This window comes from Triticum urartu, unplaced genomic scaffold (assembly GCF_056163025.1).
Source record: "Triticum urartu cultivar PI428250 unplaced genomic scaffold, HENAU_Tu73 scaffold2, whole genome shotgun sequence".
NCBI lineage: Eukaryota > Viridiplantae > Streptophyta > Magnoliopsida > Poales > Poaceae > Triticum > Triticum urartu.
Window position 1 is genome coordinate 4,694,274 of NW_028260368.1, and position 15,088 is coordinate 4,709,361.

Sequence of the window (15,088 nt, forward strand, 5' to 3'; positions counted from 1 at the left end):
CTAATGAATAGGCCTGCGATTCCGTAGAAAGACATCACGACCCCCTGCGGAAAAAAAAGAATTTCTTGAGATGGAAGTATAGATATAATATTCTTACCAAGATAACTGGAAATCCCAACCGATAAGAATCCTAGTGAACCTAGAAAAAGAATACAGGCCCAGAAAAAATTACCCCTTTTTCGAGAACCTTTTAGAAGTTCTACCCATATGTGTTCTGATCGCCAATTCATATTAGATATACTAAATCCAGCAGCGGTCGATTGAAATTGAGAGAATAAGCTAAATAATTTTGACTTTACTTTTTTTGATTCTGAAATCGCCTTCAGCAACTAGTACTCCTGTGAAATAATAGGTTAGATACATTGACTTTCTATTCAAAAAATATTCGTTGATTCAATTAAAATAAATAAAATAAAACTCGCTATACCTGGCTCTGCATATTCATGCATTTATGCTCGTAGCCTATATCCGCATCCATAACCGTTTTTCATTTGTGTGTAGAAAGTGTGTGTAGAAAAAGCCACATACCCTACCATATTATATTACTTACACTAAAAAATACTAGACAATCTTATTTTTTTGCACATAAAGAAATAAAGAAGTCATTGCAATTGCCGGAAATACTAAGCCTACTAAAGGCACGAAAATAGAAGGTAAGTTTAAATCCGTCATGGAATAGGTGTCTCAATTCAAATTTACTATTTCTATCTAGTCGAAAAATATCTTAAGATTCTTATGATATAATTAAGTATATCTATTATAAGGAATATTGACTATTGTATTGTATTTTTTATTTTTAGTTTGAAAAATATTCTGTAAAAAAAATGAAAGGATAATAAGAAAATTCCAAAAAAGGAGAACTAATTAAAAAGATTTTATTTTGATTTTCCCATCCTCATGGCCTTTCTATCTTTCTAATCTAATTTGAAATTGGATTCAAAAGAAAGCGGTTAGAATTTACTTCCTGCATACATACTTCTCTAGAAGCGCATACAATAATGCGTGGTAAAGGCGGAAAAATAGTATATTCAATCAAAATCAAAGGGCAAATTATCTTACCTACTATAGATCCCCTACTACCCTCTTAGACTTTAAAAGGCGATATACCACCCAAAGAAAGGGTATGAAAATGCCGGGTGGAGTTAGCTTTTCGACGAAGACCTGTCCCGTGCAGCGAAGCCCTGTTAGTAAGACCCCCCGCAATAATGGATTATAGAAGAATATTATTCCAAATACTCCTCTGGACGCATATAGTAGCATTGCGATTCCGAATCTTTTTTATTTATGAATATGAACAGAAAAAATTCATTGTATCGTTGGGTCGGAGCGGAGGTTTGGTCCAGAAAAATTAGAAACAAAACGTCTACTCTACCGCATTGAAGTCTATAGCGCTGTATTTCCACGAAAGTATAATTCTTACCATCAGGATACGATCCTTTCTTTTGAACTAAACGTCTCTACGATGGGTCCAGGTTCTATGTCCAATCCCAAATCAAGGATTTCTCGCTCTTGATCGGAGTCATAAACTAAAAAAAAACTACCTTTTTATCCTTTTTCTCAAGGTTATAGAAAACTTCCTTATCTAGTTCTAGCATTTTGAAAAAAAAAAAATGCTTCTTTTTTTACACACAGTTCGAGTCACTTGTTGACTCACGATTACGCCTGTTAAAAGTTTCAAACGTCCTCTTTTTTGAAATTGAAAGAGAGTCCTATAAAAAGGTCTAACTTCCAAACTATGTCTTTTTTCATTCATTCTCCTTTAGTTTTTTTCTCTATCTAGAAGTGGAATAGAATAACCCGGTTGAAGGGTAATGATCATACGTCTGTAATGCATTGTATGGCCCAGAATAGGTCCTATTCTTCTACCTTTTCCAGGTAGTCGATGGCTATTCACAGCTACCACCTTAACACCAAAGAAGAGTTCGACCCAATGCTTTATTTCTGTCTTAGTGAATCCCGATTCGACATTAAAAGTATATTGATTCTTTCCCAATAAACGAAGACTTTTTTCTGTAAATACTGCGTATTTGATTCCATTATCATTATCATATGATAATACTATATTTTATTATTTTATTATTTTATTTGTATTTCTTTATTGTATTATACCTTAATATATATATTCTAGATATATAGAATAGACGAATCTCAATTTGTCAAGTCTCATGATCATATCATGATCTATTTTTATTCGGCTCAATCTTTTTTTTCTAAAAAAGATTGAGCCGAGTTTAATTGCAATCAATTAGAAGAATAAAGAAGAATTACTGCATTTCATAACTGATTTTTTTCTCTTTTTATTTCGTTTCTTTTTTATTTATACCTTCTTTATCTTTAGTTTTATCTAGTTAATCAATAGTATCTACCGGCTCGAACTCGAATTTGATCGCCTTCCATACTTCACAAGCTGCGGCTAGTTCAGGACTCCATTTGCAAGCTGCTCGGATAATTTCATTACCTTCGCGAGCAAGATCGCGCCCTTCGTTACGAGCTTGTACACAGGCTTCTAAAGCCACTCGATTAGCTGCTGCACCAGGTGCATTTCCCCAAGGATGTCCTAAAGTTCCTCCACCAAATTGTAATACAGAATCGTCCCCAAAGATTTCGGTCAGAGCTGGCATATGCCAAACATGAATACCACCTGAAGCTACCGGTATAACACCTGGCATGGATACCCAGTCCTGAGTGAAAAAGATACCGCGAGCACGATCTTTTTCAATAAAATCATCGCGCAATAAATCAACAAAACCTAAAGTCATTTCGCGTTCCCCTTCTAACTTACCTACTACTGTACCGGAGTGGATATGATCTCCCCCAGACATACGCAATGCTTTAGCTAATACACGGAAATGCATACCATGATTTTTCTGTCTATCAATAACTGCATGCATTGCACGGTGAATGTGAAGAAGTAGGCCATTGTCGCGGCAATAATGAGCCAAAGTAGTATTTGCGGTGAATCCCCCAGTTAAGTAGTCATGCATTACAATAGGAACCCCTAATTCTCTTGCAAATACAGCTCTCTTAATCATTTCTTCACATGTACCCGCAGTCGCATTCAAGTAATGCCCCTTGATTTCACCGGTTTCGGCCTGTGATTTATAAATAGCTTCGGCACAAAAGACAAAACGGTCTCTCCAGCGCATAAATGGTTGTGAGTTTACGTTTTCATCATCTTTGGTAAAATCAAGTCCACCACGTAGACACTCATAACACGCTCTACCATAATTTTTTGCGGATAATCCCAATTTTGGTTTAATAGTACATCCCAATAAAGGACGACCGTACTTGTTCAACTTATCTCTTTCAACTTGGATACCATGAGGCGGGCCTTGGAAAGTTTTTGAATAAGTAGGGGGAATTCGTAGATCCTCCAAACGTAGAGCACGTAGGGCTTTGAAACCAAATACGTTACCTACAATGGAAGTAAACATGTTAGTAACGGAACCCTCTTCAAATAGGTCTAATGGATAAGCTACATAACAGATCCATTGGTTGTCTTCCCCAGCAACAGGCTCGATGTGATAGCATCGTCCTTTGTAACGATCAAGACTGGTAAGTCCATCAGTCCAAACAGTTGTCCATGTACCAGTAGAAGATTCGGCAGCTACTGCAGCCCCTGCTTCTTCGGGCGGAACCCCAGGCTGAGGACTTACTCGGAATGCTGCCAAGATATCAGTATCCTTAGTTTCATACTCTGGGGTGTAGTAAGTCAATTTATAATCTTTAACACCAGCTTGAAATCCAACACCTGCTTTAGTTTCTGTTTGTGGTGACATAAGTCCCTCCCTATAACTCTTGAATTAAGAATTCTCACAATAACAGGGTCTACTCGATGTTAATTAGGCGTAAATGAAACTTTAGCAAAAATCTCGTAAAACAAAAAGGATATTCAATTAATATAATATCAACTCATTAAAGAAAATTGAGGGCATGCTTAGGTTAATGAATATGTTTCATTCATATATAATGCGTACACCCTGTGTATGTTCTATCCTATAGGAATTCCAATATAGGAATTCGATAGGAATTGAGTTGTTGTTATGGTAAGTTAACACGGTTCGTTATTAAACCATGGATTTGATTTACCAAATCCATAATTATTGTATACTCTTTGATAGATATAGCGCAACCCAAATTAATTCCTAATCCTTATTTTACAAGTTCTTAATAGTTCTCTTTTCTTATTTTGAATGCAAATACCTAACTAAATACTAATAAAATTCTTTGTTGACAGCAATCTATGCTTCACAGTAGTATATATTTTGTATATCGAAGTCCTAGATAGGAAAGTAGAGTAGGCACAGATCCTCCACAAAAGGCAAAATGTATATGAAAAAAAAGATTGATTGAACTTTCCAATGGACTCATTCCATGAGTAAACGATTGAATGGGATTCGCTTGGGCAACGAAATCAAGTCCTGGTCCCCTTTTCTCTCTTATTGAATTAACTAATTCATTTCCTTTTTACTTTTGGATTTTTTTTGATTTGATTTGGCATTATTCAACAATAAAAAAAGAAAAATTTCGACAAATTCCTTTTTTTTAATTATGTGATAATTATGAGAACCAATCCTACTACTTCTCCTCCCGGGGTTTCCACAATTGAAGAAAAAAGTACAGGTCGTATCGATCAAATTATTGGACCCGTGCTGGATGTCACTTTTCCCCCAGGCAAGTTACCTTATATTTATAACGCTTTGGTAGTCCAGAGTAGAGACACTGCCGATAAGCAAATTAATGTGACTTGTGAGGTACAACAATTATTAGGAAATAATCGAGTTAGAGCTGTAGCTATGAGTGCTACGGACGGGTTGATGAGAGGAATGGAAGTGATTGACACGGGAGCTCCTCTCAGTGTTCCGGTCGGTGGAGCTACTCTCGGACGAATTTTCAACGTTCTTGGGGAGCCTGTTGACAATTTGGGTCCTGTAGATAGTAGTGCAACGTTCCCTATTCATAGATCTGCGCCTGCCTTTATCGAGTTAGATACGAAATTATCCATCTTTGAAACAGGTATTAAGGTCGTCGATCTTTTAGCTCCTTATCGACGTGGAGGAAAAATAGGACTATTTGGGGGGGCTGGGAGTAGGTAAAACAGTACTGATCATGGAATTAATCAATAACATTGCTAAAGCTCATGGGGGCGTATCCGTATTCGGTGGAGTAGGGGAACGGACTCGTGAAGGAAATGATCTTTATATGGAAATGAAGGAATCCGGAGTAATTAATGAAAAAAATATTGAGGAATCAAAGGTAGCTCTAGTCTATGGCCAAATGAATGAACCACCGGGAGCTCGTATGAGAGTTGGTTTAACTGCCCTAACTATGGCGGAATATTTCCGAGATGTTAATAAGCAAGACGTGCTTTTATTTATCGATAATATCTTTCGTTTTGTTCAAGCAGGATCAGAGGTATCCGCTTTATTAGGGAGAATGCCCTCCGCAGTGGGTTATCAACCTACTCTTAGTACAGAAATGGGTTCTTTGCAAGAAAGAATTGCTTCTACTAAAAAGGGATCTATAACTTCGATTCAAGCAGTTTATGTACCTGCAGACGATTTGACCGACCCTGCCCCTGCCACAACATTTGCACATTTGGATGCTACTACCGTACTTTCCAGAGGATTAGCTTCCAAGGGTATTTATCCAGCAGTAGATCCTTTAGATTCAACCTCGACTATGTTACAGCCTCGGATCGTTGGCAACGAACATTATGAAACTGCGCAAAGAGTTAAGGAAACTTTACAACGTTACAAAGAACTTCAGGACATTATCGCAATTCTTGGCTTGGATGAATTATCGGAAGAGGATCGTTTAACTGTAGCAAGAGCAAGAAAAATTGAGCGTTTCTTATCACAACCGTTCTTTGTGGCAGAAGTTTTTACTGGTTCTCCAGGAAAGTATGTTGCTCTTGCGGAAACTATTAGGGGATTTCAACTAATCCTTTCCGGAGAATTAGACGGCCTACCTGAACAGGCTTTTTATTTGGTGGGTAACATCGATGAAGCTAGCACGAAAGCTATAACCTTAGAAGAGGAGAACAAATCGAAGAAATGAAATTAAATCTTTATGTACTGACTCCTAAGCGAATTATTTGGGATTGTGAAGTGAAAGAAATCATTTTATCCACTAATAGTGGCCAAATTGGCGTATTACCAAACCACGCCCCCATTAACACAGCAGTAGATATGGGTCCTTTGAGAATACGCCTCCTCAACGACCAATGGTTAACAGCGATTCTGTGGAGCGGTTTTGCGAGAATAGTTAATAATGAGATCATCATTTTAGGAAATGATGCGGAACTGGGTAGTGATATTGATCCGGAAGAAGCTCAAAAGGCACTTGAAATAGCCGAAGCTAACTTGAGTAAAGCTGAGGGTACGAAAGATTTGGTTGAAGCGAAGCTCGCTCTCAGACGAGCTAGGATACGAATCGAGGCTGTCAATTGGATTCCCCCATCCAATTGAAGACAATCCAGTGGTTTATAGTTGATACAAAGAAAAAGGGAAGAGGGGTAGAAAAAGTTATTAGATAGCGAAGCGAAGTAAGTCCAATGCTATCTAGTAATTTTTCTACCTACTTACCTACTATTGGATTTGAACCAATGACTCCCGCCGTATGAAAGCAATACTCTAACCACTGAGTTAAGTAGGCAATTTATCACCACAAAGGAAGACCCATTACTTCGATCGATTATATATTGAATCCCTTTTCTAAGCAATACCGCTCTGTTATTGGTCTGTTATATACTAAATACTAAACTAAATACTAAACAGATACAGATCAAAGGGGTATCCTCTGGCATTAGAAAATATTCATCTTGACAAGAAATTATCTATATGTTAAGATATCTCTGATAAGGGCTATAGCTCAGTTCGGTAGAGCAACTCGTTTACACGTGCGCCAATGCTTTTCAAAGGAGCTTATTATGCAATGAACATAATCGATCTTATTGCAAAATCAATGTCTTACTTCATAGATTCGAGAGAATAGGAGAACAGTAGCCTGACAAACAGTCGGTTCAGTCCGATTCAGGTGCCAATTCAGGTGCCTAATCAAATAGAACCCTTATGGATTTGCTAGTTGATAAGGTAAATATCCAGCCCACTAAATGCTAGGCGTAATGAGGATAAGGGCCTCCAAAAAACTTCTTTTCGTTCTATGAACTTTAAGGTGTATGAAGTCTCATAGTTAACTCTTGCAGTGGAACGATAGAGACTCCATTTCACTTAGGTTGATTTAATTTAGACCGGAGGCAGACCTAAGTCAAGGTAATCCTCCTTTGAAACACTTTGGTATTGCTCCTAGATAGATCATAATACAAAAAATCAATCAGAGCACAGGGAGCCATCTCATTATCTTTCCGTAAAGAAAAACTATGGTGGACTAACTGATCTTTAAATCAGTTTATGAAAGAGCCCAATGCAAAAAAATGCATGTTGGGTCTTTGAAACAGTTCAAATCATTTCGATAATAATCCGTTTGATCTGTTTTACCGAGAAGGTCTACGGTTCGAATCCGTATAGCCCTAATATGCCCTTTTTTAGATTTTAGGATCTCTATCCTATGTTTTCTTTAGTTTAGTATAGTTTTCATTTTCTCATTAGTATTTGTTTATAGACTGGATAGGCGCCTGCGACATAGAATAGAGATAAAAGCATTACCAAAGGCTCATTCATCGAAAATCAAAATCATACAGACAGGAAAAGAAAAACGAATTTCTATCAAATCAATAGAAGAAAGGATCCTTTCCCTGATTTGAATCCCGTCCTCCTTCAAATAGGATATCTCTAGACTTCCCTATAATAACTGCAATGATTTTATCCATTTTGCGAATTCCTACTTTGTTTTAAGTATATTTATTACTTTGTTTATAGATACATTATGTAAATTGATCAACTTTAAATAGAAAAAATAAAGTAAAGAGTAAATAAGAAAACAGAATATTCTGTCTCATAGTTCTGAAATAGAGTTCTTTATTTTTATTTTATAGTATTACTTCTCATTAATTATACTGCATAGATTAGTCCTACTATCTTAATTAGGTTCTAATTTAGTAGTATTCTCATTTTTATTTAATAGTCTCTTATTATTTTATTATTAAATATTAAATAAAGGATAGAGCTATTCTTTTTTCTAGAGATTCTAGAGAAAGCGAGACAAAGTGAAACGAGAAAGTTTTCTTTATATAAGAATTAGATCTACATACACCATATCTAAATAGAATGGAAATCCAAAAGAAAGGGAGTTGGGATTCCATTGGATGAATCTTTAAAGAAGATGCAGCACAGAGGAAACAAAGGCTAAACTTAAACTAAGCGCTTTTGTTTGAACAAAAAAGATTCTTGTTTCACCGAGGAAAAGAGAGAAGTTCTGGATAAATTGACAATGCTGAATTGAATTGACTAATTTAAGTTCCGCCTATTCCACATTAATGGGAGTACATTATGTTTCTGCTTCACGAATATGATATTTTTTGGACATTTCTAATAATAGCAAGCCTTATTCCTATTTTGGCATTTTCGATTTCAGGACTTTTAGCCCCGGTTAGTGAAGGACCAGAGAAGCTTTCTAGTTATGAATCGGGTATAGAACCCATGGGAGGGGCTTGGGTACAATTCCGAATACGCTATTATATGTTTGCGCTCGTTTTTGTTGTTTTTGATGTGGAAACCGTCTTTCTATACCCTTGGGCAATGAGTTTCGACGTATTGGGTGTATCCGTTTTTATCGAAGCTTTGATTTTCGTGCTTATCTTAGTTGTTGGTTTAGTTTATGCATGGCGAAAAGGAGCCTTGGAATGGTCTTAACTGAATATTTAGACAAAAAAAAAGAAGGAAAAGATTCTATTGAGACAGTTATGAATTTGATTGAGTTTCCCTTACTTGACCAAACAAGTTCCAATTCTGTTATTTCAACTACACCAAATGATCTTTCGAATTGGTCAAGACTCTCCAGTTTATGGCCCCTTCTATACGGTACCAGTTGTTGTTTCATTGAATTTGCTTCATTAATAGGCTCACGATTCGACTTTGATCGTTATGGATTGGTACCAAGATCAAGTCCTAGGCAAGCAGACCTAATTTTAACAGCCGGTACGGTAACAATGAAAATGGCTCCCTCTTTAGTGAGATTATACGAGCAAATGCCTGAACCAAAATACGTCATTGCTATGGGAGCCTGTACTATTACAGGGGGAATGTTCAGTACGGATTCCTATAGTACTGTTCGGGGAGTTGATAAGTTAATTCCTGTGGATGTCTACTTGCCGGGCTGCCCACCTAAACCGGAGGCAGTTATAGATGCCCTAACAAAACTTCGTAAGAAGATATCGCGAGAAATAGTTGAGGATCAAACTCTATCTCAAAATAAAAATAGATGTTTTACTACCAGTCACAAGCTTTATGTTAGGCGCAGTACTCATACAGGAACTTATGAGCAAGAATTGCTCTATCAATCACCATCTACATTAGATATATCTTCTGAAACTTTTTTCAAATCCAAAAGTTCAGTACCTTCCTACAAATTAGTGAATTAGGAGAGGGGCTCTTTTGTGTAGAAAAATAAAAAGCAGGGCAATCTTTCAAACTTGCATCCGAAATGTGAAATATTTATACAAAGAGGGAGAGATGAAGACAATGCAGCAGGGTTGGTTATCTAATTGGCTAGTCAAACATGAGGTGGTTCATAGATCTTTGGGCTTTGATCACCGAGGAATAGAGACTTTACAAATAAAAGCAGGGGATTGGGATTCCATTGCTGTCATTTTATATGTATATGGTTACAATTATTTACGCTCCCAATGTGCTTATGATGTAGCACCCGGTGGATCTTTAGCTAGCGTGTATCATCTTACGAGAATACAATATGGTATAGATAATCCAGAAGAAGTCTGCATAAAAGTCTTTGCCCAAAAGGATAATCCTAGAATTCCGTCTGTCTTCTGGATTTGGAGAAGTGCCGATTTTCAAGAACGCGAATCTTATGATATGGTGGGAATCTCTTATGATAATCATCCGCGCCTTAAACGTATCCTAATGCCTGAAAGTTGGATAGGCTGGCCCTTACGTAAGGATTATATAACCCCCAATTTTTATGAAATACAAGATGCTCATTGAATGATAAGAAATTCATGCTCACTTATACAACACAACTCCAGATTTTATTCAAGTCAAGGAATATTTTTAGGTTCTTTTCCTAGATGAAACGGAATACCTATTTATAATTAATTCCTAATTATACAAAAGCATTCCAGATAGACTGAGCAAAAAAAGGGTTTCATTTGGATTCCCCTATTTTGAAAATCGCATATTAATTTCCTTCATATGAACAGAAAAATAGGATGACTCAAAGAAGTTCTCTACCAGGAACTTTGTACCGCGCACATTACTTAGCACAACTAGGAAAATAAGATAAGATAAAGATAAGCAAGACTAAAAAAATATTCGTCGGAATAGCGGAATACAAAATTAAGAAACGCAAAAAAATAAAGGGGAATCTCACCCCCTTCTTTATCATAAAGAAAAGATATATTTTAAAACTTCTTTAAAAAGAAAAAGAAGTGCCTCTATATTTATATTATAGATTTATCCACTTAGATGAATAAATATTATTAATGAATATGTATCACAATCCATCTCGAGGTATTTGGATCAATACCTATTCGGTGGATCTTTTTTTTTTTTTTCTCTGCCAGGAACCAGATTTGAACTGGTGACACGAGGATTTTCAGTCCTCTGCTCTACCAACTGAGCTATCCTGACCTTTTCTTGTGCATCATCCTAGTAGAGTATTTGTATCTATGTCAATTAAAAGGACTAAAAATTAATTAAAGTATTTCAAATTTTAAATTTGAAAATGGGGGGGGTAGTCCTATGCATTGTGCATGGTTTACTTAAATAAAACTTAAAAATAGAGTGAATAACCAAGATTTCTTGCCGATACTCTAATAAAAAAGAAATCTATTCAATGAATAGGATAAGATCCATTGAGTTCTCTTCGCATTCCTTTGTGAAAGAGTAGAATGAGAAAGCTAATGAATCTTAAACCCATTGCATTGATAAAAAGAAAAAAAAGTGCATTGATAAAAAGAAAAAAAAAAAGAGGATAAATAATAATAATATAGTATAGTTAGGGAATAAAAGAGGATTTGGGGATAGAGGGACTTGAACCCTCACAACTTATAAAAGTCGACGGATTTTCCTTTTACTAGAAATTTCATTGTTGTCAGTATTGACATGTAGAATGGGACTCTCTCTTTGTCCTCGTCCGATTAATCCACTTTTTTAAAGATCTCGAAAACTTTGAATTTTAATTGAAGAATTTGATTATTCAATATTCGATTGGAGTGGATTCACAATAATGAAAAAAAAAAATTATGATATGAGTTTTTTATTTCATAATCATTATCATTTCTAATTTCATTTTTAAAAAAGATAAAGAACCTATATTATAATTAGAATATAATATGAGTTCTGTGATTAATCGTTTGCTATGTCAGTATCTATACGTGTTTATTAAATGTATAAGGTATAAAACCCCTCTTTCTCTAATTTAGAACTAGAAGGAATTCCACTAACAACACAACGTAATTAACTCGATTCGTTAGAACAGCTTCCATTGAGTCTCTGCACCTATCCTTTTCCTTTGTATTCTAGTTCGAGAACCCCTTGTTTTCTCAAAACACGGATTTGGCTCAGGATTGCCCTTTTTAATTCCAGGGTTTCTCTGAATTTGGAAGTTACCACTTAGCAGGTTTCCATACCAAGGCTCAATACAATCAAGTCCGTAGCGTCTACCGATTTCGCCATATCCCCATTTCCCTCTTCTTTGAGACCAGGATTCCTTGTGTAATTTCATCCATCTCTTAGTTTTTTTTTTGAATCATTGAGTTCATCACTCAACGTAGTCTAGCAGTTCAGTTCGACTCTATTTGAGAGACCTCGCTTGCTTATTGCAATTCAGAATTGAATTGATTCTATCCTTGATGTATTTGCAATTCAATCCGAATCAATATATCCAAAAGTTTTTATCTCCCCCACCTCCCGTCTTACTTTTTTATAGTATTCAAAATTATACTATAACGCTTGATATTTATTCTTTTTTTCTAATCAGAATTAGCAATTTTATTTACTCTGACTCTATGTTCCCCTTAGTGAAATATTAATCCTCAAATTATTAACAAATAATAAAGTCTATAATGATCGAATGAAAATACCAATAAATTCTATAATTTTATTTTTTAATATCCTATAGTTAAGCATATCAAGCTAACTTTATCTTTAAGAAGTTTTAGTATTTTTTTATTTTTATAAGTATAACTTCAAATTTAGAACTAGTTAATAGCTAAGATTAATAACTAATATCTGAGATTTTACGGATTTCCTATACTATACCTATTTCTATTTGTTACACTATTTCCGTTATGTAAGCCCACTTAGCTCAGAGGTTAGAGCATCGCATTTGTAATGCGAGGGTCATCGGTTCAAATCCGATAGTCGGCTTTTTTTTCTCTATCGATGTTCTACGAACAAGAATCTCTTTTTTTCCGAATTAAATGGAGAATCCAGGATCTTTTATGTTTTTTACCTTACAATTTTGCTAGATACAAAACAATAAAATAAATAATATATATACAAAAAAAAAAGATTTTGATGAAATTCCATTTTTTGGGGTACTTTAGTTGATTTTACTCTGTTTATCCTGTAGTTTAATTCAGTTTTAATTTCGATGTATTCTGTAATGTAAATACAATGAAATTAATTGTGTAAAATGAAATTTCAATAAAATAAAAAAAGGAGTCTTCATGTCCCGTTATCGAGGACCTCGTTTAAAAAAAATACGCCGTCTGGGAGCTTTACCAGGACTCACTAGAAAAACACCTAAATCCGGAAGTATCTTAAAAAAAAATTCAATTCTGGGAAAAAGGAGCAATATCGTATTCGTCTTCAAGAAAAACAGAAATTGCGTTTTCATTATGGTCTGACAGAACGACAATTACTTAGATATGTACATATCGCTGGAAAAGCAAAAAGGTCAACAGGCCAGGTTTTACTACAATTACTTGAAATGCGTTTGGATAATATCCTTTTTCGATTGGGTATGGCTTCAACCATTCCTGGGGCCCGCCAATTAGTCAACCATAGACATATTTTAGTTAATGGTCGTATAGTCAATATACCAAGTTTTCGTTGCAAACCCCGAGATATTATTACTACGAAAGATAACCAAAGATCAAAAGGTCTGGTTCAAAATTATATTGCTTCATCGGACCCGGGGAAATTGCCAAAGCATTTGGCGATTGACACGTTGGAATATAAAGGACTAGTAAATAAAATCCTAGATAGGAAGTGGGTCGGTCTCAAAATAAATGAGTTGTTAGTTGTAGAATATTACTCTCGTCAGACTTGAACTTAACGAAAAAAGGAAAGGTTCATAGAATTTTCTTCCCCTTCCCCTTTCCCCGAACTAAATCGCCCTAAGACCATTACCATTAATTTGTATTTTCCCATCAACTAGCTAAAATTGATTAACCCTAGGATTAGGATCCTTTTTTCTTTTTTCCTCTATGTGTATTTTACATACCACAGTAATTTGCTATAGAGAATTTCTAATTTCTATTAAATCAAAATAAGATAATATAAGATATTATATTATTGCTGGAAAAAATTGTTATTTGATTTGATACATTGTGATCCTTAACGTTGATGAATTAAGAAAAACGGAAAGAGAGGGATTCGAACCCTCGGTAAACAAAAGTCTACATAGCAGTTCCAATGCTACGCCTTGAACCGCTCGGCCATCTCTCCTACATAACTTATTATGGAAAATAAACTGAGTGAATAGCGAGTTTTCTTATTCCTGCAGTACAGGTACAACCGCAACCACTCGGGGGTTCCATAGTTCTATTGGAAAAATTCCTTTTGATCTAAGTGGAAGGATACAGGATTTTTTACTAGAAATTGCGCTCGCTATAAAATAAAAGTTTTAATTTGGGTTTTCCCGCAACTAAAGAAAAAGAAAATGGAAGAATTCTTCTTATTGCATAATAAAATAAAGAAACCTTAGAATTCCGTTTGCATAAGATACGCTACACCATACTATCGAAATCAAAAATAGGGTATGAGACAATTAATAACTTTGAAAACACGAAATAGTTGATAACATAAGTTGTTGTTCAGAAATAGGAAAGTGGAATGAAATCCAGTCTTAGTCAAATATTTCATATCTCTTCGTGTCCAAGCAGAAGGAAAAGGATACAATTTGAGCTGAGCGGAAAATCCATATCTCTCTTATCCATTTAAAGCATATGGATTTAGAGTAGAGCATATGGATCAATCTATTTATAATTATAAGAATCGAATGTGTTTGTTTTTATGTTATTTTGTGAAGGAATGAAAACAATTCTATATAGAATGGGTTGGGAATTATGCCTAGATCCCGTGGAAATGGAAATTTCATTGATAAGACCTCCTCAATTGTAGCCAATATTTTATTGCGAATAATTCCGACAACCTCAGGAGAAAAAAAGGCATTTACTTATTATAGAGATGGTGCGATTTGACTCTTTTTTTTGCTTTTTTTTAGCCCTACCTATACCTCAGTCTTACGAAAAAGAGAGGGGGGTTGGCATAGAGAGAACCAAATTTGTAAAGCAAACAAACCCACGCTTCGGGAAGGTGAGGCGAACTAACAATTCCTTCCGTCGTGTATCCTCGATTGATGCGGCTTCAGATACTTCAATTGTAGATTTGAGTATTGAGCGAAAGGTTACACCTACAGGATATGGTATGGTATGGATTACAGGCCAATCCTACTCTATTAGTATCCGTAGGCAGCATAGGGGAGAAAAGCACTACACCTAGAAATAGGAATCAACAAGAGAAAAACTTTGTTAGAAATTACCCCTTTCCTGATCGGTATCAGGGCTGGGAAGAATGGTTGGGATAACAAACAACCATCAGGTTTGTACTTTGGATACCCCTATAACCATCAAAGATCGTTGAAGTAGCTAATTCCTCTAAATAGGAGGCGTTGAGAACAAAGAAATTATTGGAGCTATCGTTTTCCTCTAGCATTAATAGAA

General features: G+C 35.5%; 3 non-coding genes across 3 annotated transcripts; 1 reads left to right on the forward strand and 2 right to left on the reverse strand.

Annotated features, from left to right (window-relative positions):
- Positions 1-10,693: 10,693 nt before the first annotated feature.
- TRNAF-GAA (transfer RNA phenylalanine (anticodon GAA)) lies at positions 10,694-10,766 on the reverse strand. Its single transcript has one exon. It is a non-coding gene; the product is annotated as a tRNA-Phe (tRNA).
- A 1,667-nt stretch (positions 10,767-12,433) lies between these two features.
- On the forward strand, positions 12,434-12,506 carry TRNAT-UGU (transfer RNA threonine (anticodon UGU)). Its single transcript has one exon. It is a non-coding gene; the product is annotated as a tRNA-Thr (tRNA).
- A 1,218-nt stretch (positions 12,507-13,724) lies between these two features.
- On the reverse strand, positions 13,725-13,811 carry TRNAS-GGA (transfer RNA serine (anticodon GGA)). Its single transcript has one exon. It is a non-coding gene; the product is annotated as a tRNA-Ser (tRNA).
- Between the last annotated feature and the right edge of the window lie 1,277 nt (positions 13,812-15,088).